The sequence below is a fragment of the Sander lucioperca genome, chromosome 1 (genome assembly GCF_008315115.2).
Source record: "Sander lucioperca isolate FBNREF2018 chromosome 1, SLUC_FBN_1.2, whole genome shotgun sequence".
Classification (NCBI taxonomy): domain Eukaryota; kingdom Metazoa; phylum Chordata; class Actinopteri; order Perciformes; family Percidae; genus Sander; species Sander lucioperca.
The window spans coordinates 24,298,239-24,319,264 of NC_050173.1; the positions used below are offsets into that span (position 1 = coordinate 24,298,239).

At 39.2% G+C, this 21,026-nt stretch overlaps 1 protein-coding gene and 1 long non-coding RNA gene across 2 annotated transcripts in view; one reads left to right on the top strand and one right to left on the bottom strand.

The window, feature by feature from the left end:
* The window catches only part of pitx2 (paired-like homeodomain 2), a 63,506-nt gene extending 54,280 nt beyond the window's left edge, over positions 1-9,226 (bottom strand). The window contains exon 1 of the mRNA XM_036001068.1: positions 8,957-9,226. The gene's annotated coding sequence lies outside the window, so the exon portion shown is untranslated. The remainder of the gene's footprint in view (positions 1-8,956) is intronic.
* The window catches only part of LOC116052918, a 200,824-nt gene that overhangs the window by 72,202 nt on the left and 107,596 nt on the right, over positions 1-21,026 (top strand). The gene's annotated exons all lie outside the window — the stretch shown is intronic.

The window sequence follows — 21,026 nt, forward strand, 5'->3', positions numbered from 1 at the left end:
CAGAAAGCCACAGCCTCACATGTGACACATTACCAGGGAGGCAGAAAACATGTTTTTGGATTTAAACTATTACAGGCCCTTTCAAACAAGATACATTTCCTAATTGGCTCCTTTCACAACATTTACATATTGCCTTTCTTTTCTCTAGGAGGTGGGTGTTGTTGGTTTGCTCGGTGTCAAGTAGGGGTGCCCCGTGGAGGTAAAGTTTATGAGAAGGAGCCTGGCAGAGAATCACGGCAGGACAGAACCACACTGGGAGAAAAAGAGCGGCCGTGTCGACATATGAAGCAAAACAAACAGTCTGACTTCTAAGCCTTGGCAGACCCTGCTGACGGGTCTCTTGGTTTCTCAGCTTTCCTCCCAGATGCCTTTTAAGCCTTTTATTCTGTTTTTTACTGGCACTCTTGTTTTTTTTTTCTTTGCACTTCTTCGTGTGTGTGTGTGTGTGTGTGTGTGTGTGTGTGTTTCATTAATCCCCAGAGGGATACACTCAGAAAGAGAGGGAAGGGAGAAAGAGGGATACAAGGCACAGTTTGAAAGGGGTAGAAGGCTCCTTAAATGCTATGTCCAGACAGCTAAATGCTACATTGGAAGACACGCACATGCACATACACAATTCTGCCGTAACAATACACATAGCTAAAGTGAAATGATACCATCATAATGGCCAATTCCTGCCGAACCCAAAATAGCTTCACACTGCACTTTAACGGCTCCTCACTTTCGCTGTCAAGTTGAGCAAACACAGACGTCACGACTATCAGAGGAGTCGTCCTTTCCCTCTCCCCTGCCCATTCCTGAGACGCTGCTGGTGCTGCAGCAGCAGAGAAACTCAATCTATTGTTTGATGTGGACAGACAGATTGTCTTCCAAAGACTGCCAAATGCTTTGTGTAAACAACCCCTATTTTAACCTTCCCCAAAGTGTGACTTAATAAAGATGAAAACGCGAGGTGTCCGTTTCCCCCTCGCTGGGGAGCCTGAATGAAAACCACATGCATAAATACAGCCCGGTGCCCGGCGTTAAGTGTGCGCATGAGAGAAGAAACAGTAATCAGATTGGTTTCCTGTGACAAACAATAACATTTATTTTAAACCAGCAGAATTTTTTTCTCAGGCAGAGGCAGTAGCTCCCATGGTAATCAGAGCCAGACTTGTCTTGGCTCCGAGACATAGGGATGTTGCTACCTTTGTGCTAGTGGCGCTAATGGGGGGCTCACATTAGTACTGGTGTAAGACAAGGTGGTACTGCTGTTTAGGCATGGCTTATATATGGAAGAGAATTCAGGGGAAAGAGATCATGGATGATTATTTTAAATACAACTAATGGTGTATGACTTAGTTGTACTTTACACATACGAACGTCCCAACAACTTGTTAAGCCTGGCCTGAAGTGGAGCACTCGAATGTGCTTTGGCATCTACATTTTTGTAATTTTGCCTTTTTAAGTTATTGTGGTGTTAACGTAATGAAAAAAGGTCTGGCTATAGATAACATGTTATGATCATAAAGTTATTTTTTTAAATGATTGATTTTAAGCCAATCCTAATTAAAAACTATTACAAAATGAGTTGTTGAAGTTTTATTTTATTTTACACATTCGATCTTCTAATGTAATCTCTACGGTGGAATACAATTAATTTAATTTAATCAAACTTTAAGCATATGAGATTTTGCATCGTGTGTGTGTGTGTGTATATATATATATCAGAAAATATGCTGATTAATATTGATTTCAGCCAGTGACAAGCAGGTTATATAAAAGCTCTTGTGAAAACGTCAAGAATAAAGGGATATATTATTATGATGCTATTTTACTTCTCAGATATCTACGTACGTATGCTAAACAGTCCCTATGAGGATCTATTTTAATTATTTAATTTGGAAGCTTATCTCAGTTTCCCTCCATTTTCATAACGAGTGATAGCTTTGGTGCCCCATGTAGCTCAGCTTAACTGTGATCAAGTGGAGGCTCGTGGGAGCTCTCAGCATGCTTACAGTCCCTTAACATAAGAACGCGCCGGCGATGATGGATCACGCGGTTTTCATCACAAACTCATAGGAGTGTCTGCTATCGTCAACTTAAGGGCTTCTGACCTAAGAGCTCCCCCCTGTTGGGGTGGTTTTAGTCTGACAAATTTTCCCTCCTACAGGGTCTCTGCCGGCTGCGAGGGGAGCGGCTGCAAGACTCATCTGCCTCTTATTACGCTCCCAATTTGAGTGCGTGCACAGTGACAGTGTTAATGGATAGAAATGCAGTGCAGGGACATGGCGTGCAGGGCTGGTAAAGAGAAACTACTCCCATAACCTGCTGGACTGCCAGGGTGGCCAGAACTCTCAGTTTATCGCTGCTATTATATCTAGTGTTATGTTACTTGGCAGAGGATGGAAACTAAGATATTTCTGTGTTATCTATTTACACACTGCACATGTGAGTGTTTCCCTTAGAGACAACTTAAAAACTTCAGAAATGTACAGTGTTTCCCTTCTTACTTTCACTTTTGCGGCCTGCTGATGTGACCCAGAATTGCATGCCAAATGCTAATGTTGACTTCAGATTGCCAAGTCACTACCTTTACAGCTTTATAAAGTGGACATTTGCTGAACATCATCACCACAATCCTCAAACGGTACCTGATCCCTAAATACATTTTGTAAATTAACTCTGTCCACAAGAAAAATGCAGCTAAGACATTTTAGTTTTGGCTGGTATTGAATATTTTAAAAGACACTTCAACAGGTAAACAACCTATTTTGTATATTCTACAACAATAGAAATGCAGAGCGGCCGTTCTATTTTAAAATCCACTAGCTAATTTGATGAGCGGATGAGGAAATTAGTTTCACTCGCTGCACATAAGTGGGTAAGGATTACCTTGCGAGGGCTGTTGGCGGCGGGCGCAGTGCAGGCAAGCTGTGGCCAGTGTGGAGAAACTCTCATGGCAACAGTCGGGGCCAGACGTCTGATACTGTAGCCTGGCATGGCAAGTGCCTTTCTGAGCCCACAATGGATCATGCATGACCACAACACTTAAATATAGAAGCGCAGGCAGCGAAACTGCAACTGTTCTAGCAGTAGATGATGGTCGACCTTGTTGCAAAAGTATTGCTGTGATTACTAGCAGGCCTTAATAATTCAAAAAGAAGAGTTATCTTTCAATTCAGCAGCATGTTGAAAGTGCAGTCAAATGATTGCACACATCAAAATCAGTTTGGTTATTAGAAATTTTCAGTTGTATAATGGCTTCTTTGACTCTGGAGGACGTTTGTCAAGTCTGAGAAAATAATATGATGACCATCATGGTTAGGGCTTGGATACATTATTTATTTTTTTTAACAAGGAACCTCAGTTACAAACTAGGGGCATGTAGTTTGAACGCTTTGGGCGTTCAGCACACAGGGAGGGTGTAATGAAAAGAGGGCATTGAGTTGCATTATGGGAATTGTACGATTCAGATTTCTGGAGCTTAACTCACGTTAGGAAAGCTATCTTGCCCTCTGATGCATCAAATTTTACCATTCTTTAAACAAAAAATTTGTCTCTCTTAGATCCCCAACTTTATGGAAGGGCAATGCTAAATCACTTGAGTACCACTTTTAAAGAAAATTTTGACTTTTGTGCTGGAGTTGGAGTCTATACTAAATATGGAGCCAGAGCCAGTAGATGATTAGCTTAGCGTTAAGACCAGAAGCAGGGTCTGGCTGTCCAAAGTTGAGAAAATATGCTCCTCCAAAGCTCAGTAATTAATACATATATCTTTGTTTAACCTGTACACAAACATAAATGCTAAATTTAAATTTAAGTTACATGCTGTAAATATTTCTTGGTGACCAGAGGTCCTGCTTGCGTGTACATCTATTTAGTAAAACCCACTGGTATTTCCACCTACTTCAACAAATCTAATCTACAGTCACCCTCTTAAAGAGTGAACAAAGAGCTTCACAAACTGTACTAACTAGCCAAAGAAACTTAACAACTGTTAAACCTGCTAAACTACATGATGCAGATTAAATATCATTGGATAACTCCATCATGCAACTACTGTTTTCTTCCCATTTTTTACCAACAGCTGTGTCAAAATGCCCCACGTTTACCCTTAAAGACAATCAAACATCAAATGTTCTGGTATTCAGACGATGGAGTGAAAAATTGAGAACGGGGAGAGGATTAGAAACAGCTTTGAGTGCAAATTGAATTAGCCCGTTTGAGATGACTTGGTAAGAAATGAAATGTCATCTTCGCCCATGCAGGCAGAAATGCAAACCATGTGAATGTGAAGAGCATCTTTTTTTTCCTCCCCTCTCTATTTTTGTATGCTGACTCTTTTCTTACTGTACTAAGATGTGTTGGGCATAAATCATCACAGTGAGGATGAGAACCAGCCGCCTGCAGCTCCTCGAGACACTCGGGTATACAGGCTCATGCTGTATGGTGACATGGTGAGTCGTACAGCTGGTTTCAAATTGTGTCACAGCTTTAACCCTGTTTGCAGTAATTACCTCCTGCGACGCCACGGCTCCCACCAACAAAAAAAGACAGTTCACAAACTTGATTCATAATTTAGAAATGATTAATGTAAACCACAATTCCTCTGTGTTTATTAAAAAAAAACAAAAAAAAAAAACATTCAGTCTTAAAGGTTTGTCCCCAGAAATATACCACATAATTTATTAGGATTAGTCTTTATGTATTATGTTCTTAAATGCTCTAAAAATAGTGGAATGGAGAGAAACTGCATTGAAATTCATTCTATATTACAGAGACTGAATGCAACAAATGACCTGCCAGTGCAATAATCATTACTTCTTTGCTAAGACACTTGCATTGGAGTAATAATCCACCAGTAAATCTGAAACTCCGACTAAAGGGTGTTTCAGTGAGCTGCAGTGTGCGGACAAAGTGATCGTGCTTCCCTGAGGCGTGAGCTATTCTGTCACTATTTTTATAGACATACAATCTTAACCTATCTCAACCTGCTGCAGAAGTGCAGCTCCCTGGTGCTGGATTTCAAGCTGATATGCAAGACTCATCGTAGGCAATAATATGGGGAGACGAGTGGAAGAGGGCTCTGTTTCTCTGCTCCCCTGGCTCCTGCAGTGATGGTGTGGGTTATGACACCACTCGCTCCAACTTTGGATACGTTTTTCCACAAGTTGCTTTTGGTGAGAACACACAGACTCGAGTCATAACAGCGTGATCATGTAACAAAAATCTGTGTTTTGTGGTCTTGCTGATGCAACTTAAATTTCAGAAAGAACACCAATGTACACTATATTCAGTTTAATTTGTTATTAGTAGTATTTAGTTCATGTCCTAGCATTTGTGAGAAAGCCTTGCCAGATGTGGCCAAAATAATAGTTACATAATATCTGAACACTGATTACCCAATTCAGGCCTGTTATGCCATACAAGTCCTGCTCTATGTGCAGTCAGATATTAGACCTTCAATAAGTGAAGACTCTAGTCCTTTGAGACATGACTTGAATATAAATTGTATTCATGCTCCTAACATTGCATAAATGTATAACTGTATTGTTAACCATTAACAATACATCACCATGTTTATTGTTTTGTAACAATACTTAGTACTTTAACAATGTTATTGAGGGTAGATACCACTGTATAGTTTTCTCAAAATGTAAACCAGTTTTCTATTGCTCAGAGATCAGGCTCGGTTTGCAATATACTTAAACAACACATTAAATTAGGAGGCTCACAAGAATGGTAAAAGTTGAAGTGGCAGTAGATGAGATATCTTGACTTTTAGGCCCTCCCAACTACAGTATGGGTCAGGTCTTAAAAACACCGGATTCTACATGTCCAATTACACAACTCAATAATGTCTTTCATTAGACCCTCCCTGCCTCCTAAATGCCCACATTTTTCAAACCCCACACCTCAAGTTTGTGGTGTGGGGACCTCAAATCTCAAGCCAAGATAACCCTGATGATATCATCTGGGTTATTCTCTCAGACTTCCTGCAGAGCCTCAGAAGACATTATACAACTGTTTTACAGGCTGAGTAGTTCTCTACTCATGACAAGTAAATGGTTTTCAAAGCCTACCATAAAAAACACCTTTATGAAATCCATAATGTAAAGTTTTTGCTGACTGAAATTTTTGTTCATTCTGAAGCCGTATTTTGGTGGCATTTAGCAGCAATTCTGTAAAAGTCAACTATCCCTCTTGGTTTGCTGTGACATTTGACCACTGATCCTTTTTCGTTGATGAAGTCTGAATGTTTTTGTCTTGCCACTACTAATTATTTTACAGTGTTTTGGGAATAACTGTCCTGCAGTTTTTTTTGTTGACATTTTTGGTTATCCCAGTAGTCTTTTGTTTTTATTTAAATATCGATAATAAGGTGGTGACCTGTTTACCTCTTTCACATTACTAATGGGCATATGTTTGGCCTTTGTAACTGCCCCTGCAAACTAGAAGTTCTTGTTTATGTGCTGTTTCCATTATTTTGTCCATCCCATACCAATGTAGTTTGACAACTAAGTACTATGTTATGAGTTTGGGTCCATGATAGAGGTTTAAAATGTAAGGCAGCTAACATGACGCCACTAACTGTCACTTCCCTAAATCGGTATCTGGAGCGTGCTCAGTGTGGGTGGGGGGGCAATTTACTACTGATACAAGGCACATGCTGTACAGTGATGATTGGTCTGAAACTAGGTTATCCATCACCGGCCGTCCTCAGTCCACGGGCCCCTGGCCAATACCACATCCATTATCGGGTTAGGGGGATACAAAAGGGAAAATAAAAGGGCTTTTTACCAACAGGAGACTACATTAAAAACTTATGGACAGATGTGAGAGTCTGGCAGACCTACTATAGTCGTCAGTCTAAAAAAAGGACACAAAGTCAGGAATGTCTTTTTGCAAATCATAAAATAGTGTATAGGGATGATTAATTAAAGCTGACTTCTAGAATCCTGGCTGGCTTTTAACAAGACTATACAAAACTTTACCCTTTGAAAATAAATGTTACCTGGATTAACCTACTACTTGATATTATAATGATAAATCTAAGTTTTTAAACTCTAATTGTTGCGTATGCTGTTTAAATATGGATATGAATATAACATATTTTATAAGGAAAGGGAAACCCATGCATACTACTGGAAACTGCAGTGTAAAGAAAACCTATTTTCCTCTGCAACACAAGGAAGAAGAGAAGAAAAATCCCACCGAGACTTGGCCAAAAGTGCTTTTTCATATTGTAAATTAAGGACCGACTGTGGCTTTCAAAGCAAACCATTATGATAGTTAACGTAGAACCACTTAAAAGGCCAGCTGCGGGAGTGACGTGAATAATAGTGTTTAATTTGTCTAATCTTAGCAGGAGCAGTGGGTGGCTGGGGTGGGGGGTTCGCTGGTACTCTGCTGGCACTCGAAGAGAGCTGCTTCCACCACAATGTGGTGCAAATGCCCTAAATTGCCGTTTGGCTGTGTTGCTGTTGTTTTTTTGTGCTGTTACCCTTTCATTTGTAGTTTTTCTGTTGTTAACATGTGTGCACAAAAGACATACATGGTAGGACTACTGTGGAAAAGTTAGTGCAGGATGAAGTTTGGCACGTGCCAAGAATAGTTGATTGAAGAGATGATGTTTCTTTTTCAAGGCCACTGTAATTTGCCCAGGCGCTGTAAAAGCCCTATAAATGAATCATTTAAGAACTTAGATGTAGTTTGGAAAGTATTTACAAGGGCAAGTTCTCGGACCCTTTTTGCAGCACTAGAGACATTCACTTGGCCACATGATAACGCTACATGTACTGTATGGTGAGCCTTATTTAAAATGTCAATAAAATGGTCTCCTTTTGGAACCAGGTTTGAATGTGGCCGCTCACAGTATGAGTGGTTTAAAAGTACAAAATAATGCACATATCAACAGTTTTGCAAGTATTTATCATCCAAGGGCTGTGGTTTATGCTGAGTTATATTTCCTTTATTTTATTTTCCTAACTGAATTCAGTGGGGCTGTCTCTTGTATTGCAACAGCCAGCACTAGTTTGGCAGTGGAAAATTCACTGCTGATTTTTATACTGCTTGTTTTCAATTTGACACAGTTTTACTTTCCTGTAAGAGACGATCCTGGAGCCGAGACATCTCCTGCGACTCTCCTACCCGCCCTGCTCAATGTTGGTTTGCGTTGGAACAGGAGATGTTGTTCTACGCTAGAAGCAGCTAGATAGTCTTATTCTATTTATTGTTATAATCCCTCAGCACACATTATAATTATGTGACAGAGCTAATACTTAGTGCGCTGAAACGTAAACTTGTGTGACATCAAATACATGTATAAGATTTCAGACGGGCTTCAAGAAAAAGGAAGAAATGTCTTTAAGTGTTAAATTATAAACACTAATGTCTTTGCAGCTGTAACAAAAACAAATCATGGTCATGAACACCCAATATAAAGAGGAGAAGGCACATACTGTGGGGGCAAACTGCGTGTGTGTGTCTGTGGATCTCACCTAAATTAAACCATGTGGTCACCAAAATTCCCTCACCACCCTCCCACCCCCCCACCTCAATCTCCCCGTCCCTTCAACCCAGGCCTCTCATTGACCTTCCAGGCGCTCATTGTCCCAAAGTGAGACTTGATTACTGGCCTAAGCCCTGTGAAGGTTCGCCTCAGTGGCCACAGCTGATCTTTTATACTAATTTCGGATTAATGCGGGGTCTGCAACACTGCGTAAACACAGCCACTGAGAAGGCCCCTGCCACACAGAGCTAAACATTAATCCTCCTTAATGCTGAGAGTCAACTTCCAGTCCTTATCAGAATTTGTCTTAATCTCTGCCTAGGCTGTACAAAACTCCACTGCTCAATAAGTAAAATGTACACTACCAAACAACAAATGAGCCAATGAGCTGTGCTGGAATAGAAGAAAAAAAAAATGTGTGCGTTGGAGTGGCAAAGAATAGAAATGAAGCAAGGGTCTTACCTTCGAGATCTTTAAAACACTCCTCCTGGTTTACAGATTTTATAGTAAGATGTAATGAAGACAAAAGAAGGACAGCAAAGGCTACGCTTTTCCCCTCATAATCGGAACCATTTACACGTTCATCTTTAGCTTTGCTGTGTGCAAATTCCTCCCTCGATTTCAGCCACTGCCACAAGCATTTCAGCAAGTTTCCCTACTCCCTGTCTCTCTTTCTTATTTTTCTCTCTCATGCCGTTACGAATCCACTGATGTGTGGGTTTTGACCATGTGGGTCCTAGTCCCTGTCTAGTCTAGCGCCCTTCCCTAGACTGCGTGTGCTTGTCTGTAATTTTCTCAATACAAGATATGTGATATATTATTTCAGCGAATATCTAGGCTTGGTTCAGCAACGTTTCAAATACTTTGATTTATGACTGGATGTTTTTGTATCCTAACCGCTGGTATATTTGCAGTATATTAAAGTACAATACTTTCCTTTTCTTAAAATACTCAAGGACACTTTCTCTTTTCATGAAGTAAACTTCTAGGTGAAAACTATGATCCCATATTGTTTTCTTCTGCCAAACATAAACTATGTCCATCCTTTACGCTGTGTGTTAAATGTTTGCTCATTAACAATAACTTAATTTAATCTTGTGATACCAAAAGAAGAGAATTTTACCTGCCATTTTTCACACTTTCTTTCACTATAATTCATCATAGTACATACATAAATACATACATAATTACATACATACATACATACATACATACATACATACAAGGGCCTTAACAGACCTGCTGTTTACTTTTCACTTTCACACGCCACAGCCACTTTACTTTGCAAAACAGAATTATCCCATTCTGAGGTTTTGGAAAGAGCTTTTAATTTAACGGTTGCATTTGGCAAGAATCCTCATCACTCTGAAAATTCATCACTCTGAATCTTCTATTTTCTTCTACATGAAGAGTCATCTCGCTTCCCTGTAATTATGCTGGTGAAGAGATCAATGAGCTGGGAGGATTTTCCTCCAAACCCGGGTCAATAACTTTAGTATTCTTGAGAAGGTTCTGCGCTGCCTCTAGCCACTCTACATTATTCAATTTTCACTGAGGTTAGCGCTAGTCTGTTATGAGCTGTGAACTGACCACAAATGTACGGACCAGTCCGTCCCAAAGTACATCCCTTAGCCCTCTTCCCATCCTTTCTCAACTACTCTTCTCAAGTCTATGGGAAAGGGCAAAAAAAGATGGCAAGAGCTTTAAAACGGAAAAATCCTTTAATGCAATTCCTACCTTATCTAAAACACCTACATATCTGTCTCCAGTCTGCGGCCTTTGAAAGGATATTTCAGGCCTGGGATTGGGGAGGGCTCCCTCCCTTTAGAAGCAGAGCTAGGGATGAGTTATAGGCATCTAAGAGGCTGGAAATCTCTGGGGCCTGACCATGGCTTTAGCATACAGCTCCAACCACGGCCAGGGTCTCGTCAAAGGAGGAAATATAGAGAAGCATGAGAAGGCTGCGCTGATATCAAGAATTAAGAGGGCCAGGTTTTGGTTTCATGGTGGGATTTTTTATTCACACATGATCCACTGAAGTGCAGCCGATGATCAGCCCAAGTTATTATGCTATAATTTTTCTGCCACTCCGACACAACAGGAAATAATTGGCTACAGGTTAAATTCAGGTGTGATGATTCAACTTTTTAATTTGACAAAAGCTAGACTACTCTTCCAGACATCCAGGAGATAGCTCAGTGACCCTAAGTATGGATCTAACTTTCACGCTCAACTTTGACGAAGTTATTGTCGGTATTAAAGATCTCCCCCAGACATGTTTTAAGACATATGAAAACACTCTTCGTTGAGTAATAATTTGTGTTACAAAATTCTTAAAATAACATCTACTCCTCCTCCCTCATTGGAAAATTCTGAATCTACAAATGCACAAATATGTTTTGCTTATAAAGTCCAACTACTGGACACTATGTCTCCTACTACTACTGAAAAGTCAATTTTCAATGACATCCAACTGTGTAAGTGAAATGCTAGACCACGACTGGCTTCCAAAACTATATTTAGTTGTGATGTCACAAAATCCCACTCATACACATACGCGTTAAACTGAGATTTAAGGCGAGTACAGAGAAACTTGTCCCCGTTCAGCAGATGAATGTGAAAACAGTCTTCTACTGTCATTCTCTGCACATACATCGTTCTGTACAGTGACACAGATATCCAAGCACAACATGTTTTAGTGGAGGGGGACTTTAAAGTTCTCTTTGAGTGTGAGTTTATTTGACCATCTACCAGGTGAACTTCCATGCTATTATCAGCACTGGTGATATTATTTGCATTTTAAAATGTGCTCATTTTGCTAAATTTCATGACACCACATGCTCGAGAGTATAGTATACAGTAAGTGCACTAGACTATATGTTGTGGGCTTTGAGGGTTAAGATGTGCTGTCCTGCCCAGTGTCTCAGTTGCCTTTGCCCCTCTATTAGTCTGGCTTTAACACACTGCTTTGGTCAGAGCCAGTAAATTTTCCAGCAGAGGATAAAGTTCAAGAAGATAAAATCAAACAGATGTCAGTGTGAGGGTGAGTCTTCGTGACCCATAAAAGTGTTCTCATCAAAGAGCTGAATCATTTGTTTTGAGTTATTACATTGTTATCAAAAGGGACGGCAGCGGCCTGTTTGAGCAGGAATCTGATCTGTTTGTCTAAAAACACGAGCAGAGATAGTCCAGCCCAGAGGAACCATGGGAAAAGAGTGACGGCTGACAGGCAAAGGCAGCTGGGGATGGGTTTGATTGACAGCCATCAGCTATCTTTGGACTTTGTGTTTACTTTTGTTTAGTGGAGTCAAGTGTTGACTGTCTGGCACCTCGCCCTGCACGCCACGTTTCTTGTAAACTTTACCTCCTAAATAACTAAATAGGTAGGAAAACAATTTCAAGAGAGATGTTGTGTCGTGAATATTTTTCTATTTACGACACTCCAACACTGCACGTTTCTTCCTCTGTTGTAAATTTGATAACTAATGAAATTTCTGATAAGATCAAAAGCAAAGTAAGTTCAATAAATGTTGATTATTTCTGAATCATTTGGCACACATTGGACTTATTATTTAGTCTTACACCAGAGGAAGATCATTCCACTCAGGGTTATACGTTCATGCAAAGTTCATGTTAAGGTTACATTTTTGCCCTATCTCTTAAATCTTGTTTCAACTCATGAGTGAGGTTAAGTCCTGGACAATAAAGTGTTGCTTTTATAAAAAAAAAAAAAGTCTGCCCATGATACCTTGTGATGTATAGGTAATAAAAGCAATAAATATAAAACATCTGACCAAATATACACAAACTATTTTCATCTGTTGTTGTAATTCAGGCCCAGAAGAATTTACACCATGAAAAAGTGAGTGTTGTCTTTTGAAGGGCCCAAAAACAAACTGGATTTCAAAGTGTCTGCGGCATAGGAAATTCGAGGTCAGCCGAGAGAGAGAGAGAGAGAGAGAGAGAGAGAGAGAGAGAGAGAGAGAGAGAGAGAGAGAGAGAGAGGGGTTAAACTAACTTTTACCCATGTGAACTTAAGCTGGCTGAAGCACGCAATTTCAGTTAGTACTGTAACTTATATGACATGCAACTGTGCAATACTTGACTTTACTGAGGTTATGTTGATAATCTGGCAATAAGGACGTTTTTTGTAAGAACTCCAATAACACATTACTGGCTTGTTTAAGCTGTTTTTCCTTTATTTGAACGTCTGTCTGTATAAATTTTACAGTACTTTAGAAAAAGTAGAACAAAAAAACATTGTTACATACACATTTCCCATGGATTTTGAAAAGCCATAATGTTTCTACATTTCACAAGTTACGCTGTTAGACACTGCTTTACAAGTTTCTCGTGGCGGTGGCTCAGAGTTAAAGTGTCTCCTGCAATATCTTGCTCTCTCAATGAACCATGAGGGCCTAGCTGGCTGGGATCACAGGAAGATGTTTGATAAGCAGGCCTCAGAGTGCTTTTGCTCCCAGCAGGCTATTCTCACTTTCGCAGTGTGGGGGCGGCATGCCAGTAGCCAGATTACTCACCACAGCAGTCAATACAGTCTCTGCAGCTTTCTCTCACTCTGCAATGAGGTTAGTAGAAGCTCGTACCATATGGTCCGAAAGGCCGGTCTCCAAATAACATAAGCCAAATATAGTGATCTTTTAAATGCTATAGCACAATGCATAGATGCACTTTGCTTTTTTTGTTTTTTTTGGCATTTTAGGCCTTTATTGGATAGGACAGCTTAGACATGAAAGGGGAGAGAGAGGGGGGCAATGACATGCAGCAAAGTGCCGTAGGTCGGAACCAAACCCGCAGCCACTGCGTTGAGGACTGAGCCTTTGCATATGGGCACGCGCTCTACCAGGTGAGCTACCCAGGCACCCAAGATGCCCTTTGCTTTTCCTGGGTTCAGAATACTGCAGGGCAACTTAGGTCTAAAAATGGAGCACAATGGCAAAATATACAATTTAATAAGAAATATCTACAATTAGCTTGTCATAACTTCTCAGTTTCAACCAGACAAAAAGAGCTGTTTGAGAAAACCTGTAGAGGATGATATATTTTTCAAAAGTTACTATTACAAAAACTAGAATGTTTGACCTAACATGTTTCCAACATACAGCAAAGCTCTTGCAAATATGATAGCAGCTAAACAATCTGTCTCTCTGGGGAGGTTCAGTCAACTTGTCCCCAGAGCTAAAATGATTGTGTGACCTTAAGATAATATTCCGCTTGATTATACAAAATACAGTGAAAGGTAAGCTAGAGTACACATGTATATTTAGTTTTACATATTGAGTAAAGTGTCCTCTAGTAAAAACTTCTCAGCATTATATCCACTAGCTGTACAACCCCATTCTGTCCCGCGTGCATACGCTTAGAATAATAACACAAAAAACAGGTTTGTTTTCATGCCATTGTGTCTTAATTTGTAAGGAGCATGTCACTATGGGCATCGTTTTTACATATAACCGCTGCCACCGCAGCCATAGCAGTCATTGAAACTGTTCTCCATGGAGACTTCATGCGTAGTTATCTGTGATGATGATGATGATGGTAAAGAGATTTAGGATTATTTCACTCAAGCTCATCAGGGCAAGGCAACGTAGTACATTGGCTGCGCCAAATGACGGAAATAAATATTTTAAATAGCTGAATATAATTGACCCAGAATTGACAACTGCACACAGCACGATCATGATTAACAATCACCGTTTGACATTGGTAGGGTGTCATGGTGCACCTTGGTATGACACCTCAGTTGAATTACCTCAGGTGGAATTTTAAGAAAGATACATGACACCAAAAGGTCAGTGAAAAAAAAGCTGGTGAATTACTAGTTAAAGCTGTAGTGCGTAGTTTCTGTCTCCCCCATGAGGAATTCTAAGTAATGACAACAACACTGTCGGCGCGTCCACTTGATACAGCCTTCTGTGATCGCGCACGCGTCCTCACCCCTCCTCCACACAGTTGCTAGTAGCCAAAGAGGACATGGAGGATTAAAAAAACAAGATGGACTCTTCAGAAAAGGTCATTATCTTCACTCGAGCTTCTGCGTCGGAAAGTCACCGGACGACACAACTTCTGAACATAGCCATACTGAGAAATACAGAGAGTTGAGCTGATAGTCTTAATTAGCTTTGTAGCAACTCATTTGGCAATGGCTTGAATGTAACGGATGTTCATTAATCAGTCAAAGTAGTCAGATTACTTTGAAATGTAATCCATTACTGACTACAAATTACATGGCAATTTTTGTAATCAATAACGTAATCAGTTGATTACCCAAAACACATAACGTAATCTGATTACTTTAGGATTACTCTTAGATCACTTCATTAAATATCCACCTTAAGTAAAAGACACCGCCACAGAATTGATCAATGAATTCTCATTTTATTTTTCTCTTCATTATTTCATTACATCTAAGAAATCTTTTTGCTCTCATTAAAGCATTCCTGTGTGAACTAACTAAAAACGTTATTAACTAAAAACATTCTTTACTCTGAACATATCCATTTCTCAGTACATATCCTCACATTTTTTTTCCCCAACATTTTTCTATCTTTTACATAGTTAGGCTATCATAAAAAGTTGCATTGTTTGCATGATAAAATGTAATCAGGTAATCCTCAACAATGTAACTGTAATCTGATTACACTTTTTTTATTGTAATCTGGGCTGATTATAGTTACTTGATTTTTGTAATCTGATTACGTAATACAGATTACATGTAATCCATTACTACCCAACCCTGGTAGTAAACATAAGAGAAATTCCCTTGTTTAGCAGTTGAAATCAGCCATCAAAGTGTCATCAACGTACGATTCTGCAGCAGTAAGACTGAAACTGTCTAAGGAAGTTCCCTGATGTGATCGGAGTAAAATGTAAGTCAACAACAGACAAGGCATGCTCACCAATCTTTTTCCTAGATAATTAAAGTTTTTAAGAAAGTTCAAGTGTAAATCAGAATGCTCTAACTCCAGCAGAGGTACTCTCGCATGCTGATTTGATATTTCACATTGACATTTAACAATAATCACAGATTCTCTGCAGAGAGACGAGCTGTCAACAGCAGCAAACCTTCTCATCTGCCGGAGGCGACGCAGGCTCGTAATGAATTGCGGAGGTTTGCTTCTGGAGCCCCTCCATCCCTCAGTTATTGATACAGTAGGGTGGGAAGATAGCTCTATTTTCTGCATAGATGAATGATGAGTGCGGCACCGTTTACATACTGTATTTTCCAGTGTTTGCCCTGAGGAAGGGAGCCTTGGTGGAATTTGTATTGACTCTACAAATGTTTAATGAGCAAGCAGCAACAGCAGCTGGTTGCACCCCACTGATGAAATGATGAAATGATGACACAAGACACGTGTGTTCCTGTGCACAGCAGTGACTGGGCATGTGTAGCACACAGAGTACAGTGGTTGTATCGGTAAATATAAAGCAATTACATTTTCTTTCTAATTTCTTTTAAGTTTACAGACAATGTCAAAACTTTGTCAAACCACTTTTTACTTTAACATTAAATTACATTCATGTTTACCGAGACAGTTGAGACAGAATTAAAGAGTTTCATTCCGAAACTACATCATTTTAAAATGGTCAAAAAATTAACACAATGTGTTTCCATTAAAAATAAACTTTGCAAAAATAACTTGCTACAATTAAACCAAATTCTTAATAGGTATTGGATTTTAGAAATTTAAGATATTGAATGATAAAAAAGGTATTGATTTTTTCTTGGTGTTTGGTGTTGTAATTTAATTAATAAGGATATATACATGTGCAAATAGACAATTAAACATGCATAAATTGTATTTTTAAGACATAGATGGATTTTGAACCCCACATAAGTCCATGGCTCCAGAATTGTAAAACGGGAGAAACACTGGCACCCGCATTGTGTCGATCTTTAAGAGAGCGTGGGCAGCCACAGTCCACAAAGCTAACCCTGTCATCTGGCAGCAGATTTGCAAGAGAGATAAACTGAGATCCTGCAGGGGATCAAACCCAGCCTCTATCTCTAACAGAGGATTTAGCCAGCAGAGACTAAAGGGGCTAGAGCAGAATTACTCTGTATGGAGCCTGAATGAGTCGTCGCATTTACCCTGCAAGTTGGTTGCTTTTGTGCCTGGATACTGTTTAGCAGGATAATACAAAAAGATGAAAATGCACTTTTATCCTGTGTTACAGGTTGACATGCAGGTCTATTTGGAGGGGAGGTATAAGTATAGCAACAGCACTTTAGATACAAAAGCATGAACTGAGTAAGGGACAGTAAATTTACCCTACTTACATGTCTAAGTTGGTTTCTGTTGGTATGCTGACTCGGTGTACCTCCTACTGTTGTTACTGTGGTTAATATAATTTATGTACCAAAAAATCTACAGTTATGGACGTTCAGCCCAGGAGGACTTCAACAGTGTAAGGAATGACCACCAGGAAGTGACCCTAACAGGATGTCTAAAAGGGGGTAGCCATTTTAATCATAATTATAACATATTTCTTCCTTTCTGTTTTATCATTTGCATTATAAGGCAATGTTAGGGGTAGCACAATACTTAGTGACAAGTTACTCTATACACATTATTTTCTTACTAAAGTAGTGTAATTCATTACTAAATGAGGAGTGTAATTCATTACTGCCCAAACAATTGTCACTTGTTCAATATTCTTTTACAGTTACTGAACCAGTGAAAGTGTAGAAATCATAGACTACGAGCTTCAATTAAGTTAGGACGCACATTATGTTAAATTGACTTTAAGGCAAGAGGAAGAATAATGTGAGATGTTAGCTCAGTTTAAAGACCCCATTGTCGAGTCAGTTGTTAAAATGTTTGCTTATTATAGCTCTGGGACATTACTTTAAGAAAAAATAGAAATCACCTAAAAAACTGAATTGTTAATGAAATGATTTTTCCCGAAAGTTTTGAGAATGCTTTAGATTTAGAAAACCTTTTTTTATTTTAGTATGGTTAGCAGGTAGTACTGTATTATATGTATATACTATAATTAGATTTTGTATGGGGGCAGTATTTTACGAGACTACTAAATTCATTTACAGGGGATTGTGTACTGTAAATCTTTCCATGACCTTTTTTAGAGAACACCCAGCAGCACTATCAGATTTGGTTCTGGTGAAAACCCCATGGGTTTTACTAGGCCCACACTTAATACTATTAATAGACATGTAGATGATGGCTGTGGAGTCAGCTGGATATTTTATTCTGTTGACTAACCAAAGCAGCAGCCAATCAAGGCAGAGATAATTTCCATAATACTCCATTCTACATAATATTCCATGACTTTTTGAAATGTCATGTCTGAGGTACCAAAAACATAACGTAAATATATACACAAAATCTTTACAGTGCCATGAGTGAAGGATTGGAAATCTAACGTATATGCATCTTAACAAATTCATTATTTTCATGCTCCATCATGTTATATTTTATTATTGATTTATTATTTATGAATCAAAAGACCACCAGAATGGTGAAAGGTTGACTGCTGCTGAACCCACTCAGAATTGACATTGCAGTGTGCAGGTATTTGCAGCTTACAGCACCTAAGAACCATCAGTACTCACCAACACCCCCATTAACAATGGCCAAACGTCCCCAGCCCATTACACTCACAAGAATGGCATACAGCAGCAAAACACTCCCCCACCTTCGTAGAAAATGTTGGTATGCTCAGGGTTTTACATCTGGCAGTGGTACTTAGCTTGGTTGTGGATTCCGCAGTTGGTAAGCCAGTCAGGGATTATGTCCTTGGCACTGCAATGGTGAATTCTACCAGTTGGTTTGGGGGCCTGACTATGGGTGTTGGGATCTGGGGTTAGCATGTTACACCCTCTTCATAAATCTCCTCACTGGCAGGAAAAAAGAAGCTGGCGACACCATGCCCACTCGTTTTGTAAATCAAGACACGCAGGACATGCTATACACTGCGTGGCATGTGACGTGTGCATCACTTTTCTGTTTTAAGGCCAGGCTTCAGCCAGGATGAGATTACAAAGTATTCATTATCATACATTATCAGTGGGTTTTTATAGTGGCTAGAAACAATCCACAATCAGATTGGCTCCTTCCGTGCACTTTGAAAGCTGTGTTCTCCCCACACCATGATACACTGGCAGTTTGGTAATGAAGGAACGGCCTTGCAGTCGACTGAAGATGAGAAAGGGGAACCCAATGGGATAGCTAATGCTGCTCTCCGTCTCTGGTGGATCCGTAAGAAGGCAATTCCCTAACATGTAAGCCATGTATATGTGATAATATTAAGGTTATGTTCTTTTGAGTTTGTTTTGTGGTCTTTGTTGCCCTTTTTGGTTAAAAAGGGCTGGCCTCTAATTTTACTTTGGTAATTAAGTTTTTTCTTTTTCCTGCAGCAACATACAGGATTATGTTTTATTACAGTAATTAGTGTGAGGAACAAATTGTCACCTCCCATTTATGGCCCAATTTAACCAAGTTCAGAGCATTCCTTGTTCTGGTGTTTCAACCAGTTGCATTACTTCTTTTTTGGATGACTTTTTTGTTAATAGTTACACCCACAGCAGTACTGTAAATAAGCACAAAATAAACAGTAAATTTTTTGGTATTCAAAGAATTTAAATACATTTTTTGACAATTGTGAGGAAATTTCATGGAGAAAAAGAAAAGAAGCTAATTTGAAAACTGTTTAATAAAAAGTCATGCTTAATATATCATATAGCATCTCATCAAAGCAACAAAAAGTGCATTATATTTTTTTTTTATCTACCTATTTATCTGTTTATATATTTATTGCTGCAGTCCGTTTTCTAGTGCAAAGCAGTACTTAATAGGGTGATGAAGACCAAGAAAATAAATTAATAAAAGGCCAATTTGTTCCATTTGTCAAATATATTCCTATTTGAATCATTAGGAGAAATAAAAGGAATAGATGCACATAAATTGATGAAATTAGTATTCTGGACCGTCTGTGTACATTGGAGGTCAGAGTTGCAGTGCAAACTATTAGCCCACTCCCCAACCCCTGTTGCACAGTCCTACTTCTTATTACTACAATAGTGGTTTCACCTTTTCAGTTTAATCATTCCAGTAGATATTAAACTCTCCCGGCAGGCTGGGGGCTATATAGTGTAGGGATTTACTGAGGGATTTGCGTCCTCCTTTCTGCTAGTTCAAATCTCTGTGTCTTCTCAGATCAAATTATCACAACCATCATCGGGCACGACTCCACCATGAAAACACAGTGCAGGAAAAACGCCGTCAGCGATTCCATGTGCCCCTCTCTCAGAAATATGAAATATGGTTATTGTGCACTGCTATGCAGTAGAATTGGAGTGTTATCCCATGGTACCAGAGCCATTGTGGAAAACACAAGTTATTGTCAAATAGCTGTGTGATTGACATAAAAAACCTCTCCTTTTAGAGTAGTACGTTTATTATATTTCTGTGCCACATTTGGCCTGAATAGAAGACGTATATTCTGCCCTACAAAGGCAAACGACCTTAACTCGCTAGAGCAGAGATCATCAACAGGGGGTCCGGGACCCCTAGGGGGTCCTCAGAGTCAATGCAGGGGGGCATCCAAATTATTAAGTTTTTTTCTAAAATTAAAGTCCTAAAATGAATCCCAATAGAAAATCTAAATCCCCACTGATAATAGGTTAACTGGCCTATAGGTAAGGTAGCCACTAAAATCCACAAGGATTTAATGTGTCATATGTATATTTAACATTAAAAGATGACTTATAAAGTCATGCCCACAATTATTAGGCTATTTTAATAGCTTAGTAATCTATGCAAAAAAGGTATGTGTAAAAGCTTTAGGCCGCCCTACACGTTATTGTAGGCCCAGTTTAATAAGCAAATTAATTTTATACAATATATGTAGTAGGGGGTCCCTGCTCCGTCTCTCTTTCAGTTAAGGTTTCCTTGGCTTAAAAAACATTGAAGACCCCTGCACTAGAGTGTGGAACTGAGAAAAATTATTTTAAAGCTTTTTAGTTGTCCAGCCAAATGAATTATAGGCAGGACACTGGAAACCTGGCAATTAGATGTTTAAGTAATGAACTGTATCTACATAAGAAAGCTTGAGCTCAAACTTGACTTTTTTACTTTTGACCTCTATTTTGAAGTTACTGTACTCCGCCTTTGTATTGTCTGCGAAAAGTGAGACGTCACACCAAGGCAAAAGGCAGTGACTTCCACATTATCAATATTTGGTTGCTGTTCACCATTTAAAATATCATTTTAGTAACACCTGTATAAAATGTAGTGATCATGGCATATAATTCTCATGATTTACAATTACTTATAGCCATCTATTTATTGCTATCCTGTACCCTAACTCAATTTCAGCGTTCCAAAACAAAGTCAAAGAGCGGTAACTGGTGTTACAGTGTTCTGCCTTGGTTTCTTCTGGGCTTTTGGAAGTTACTGTTAACACAACCCTTTATTTTCTCGAAAAAACAACAAAATTGACTCAAGATACTTATCCACATGATAAAGGATGTCTTGAATGTCCCAAAAATATA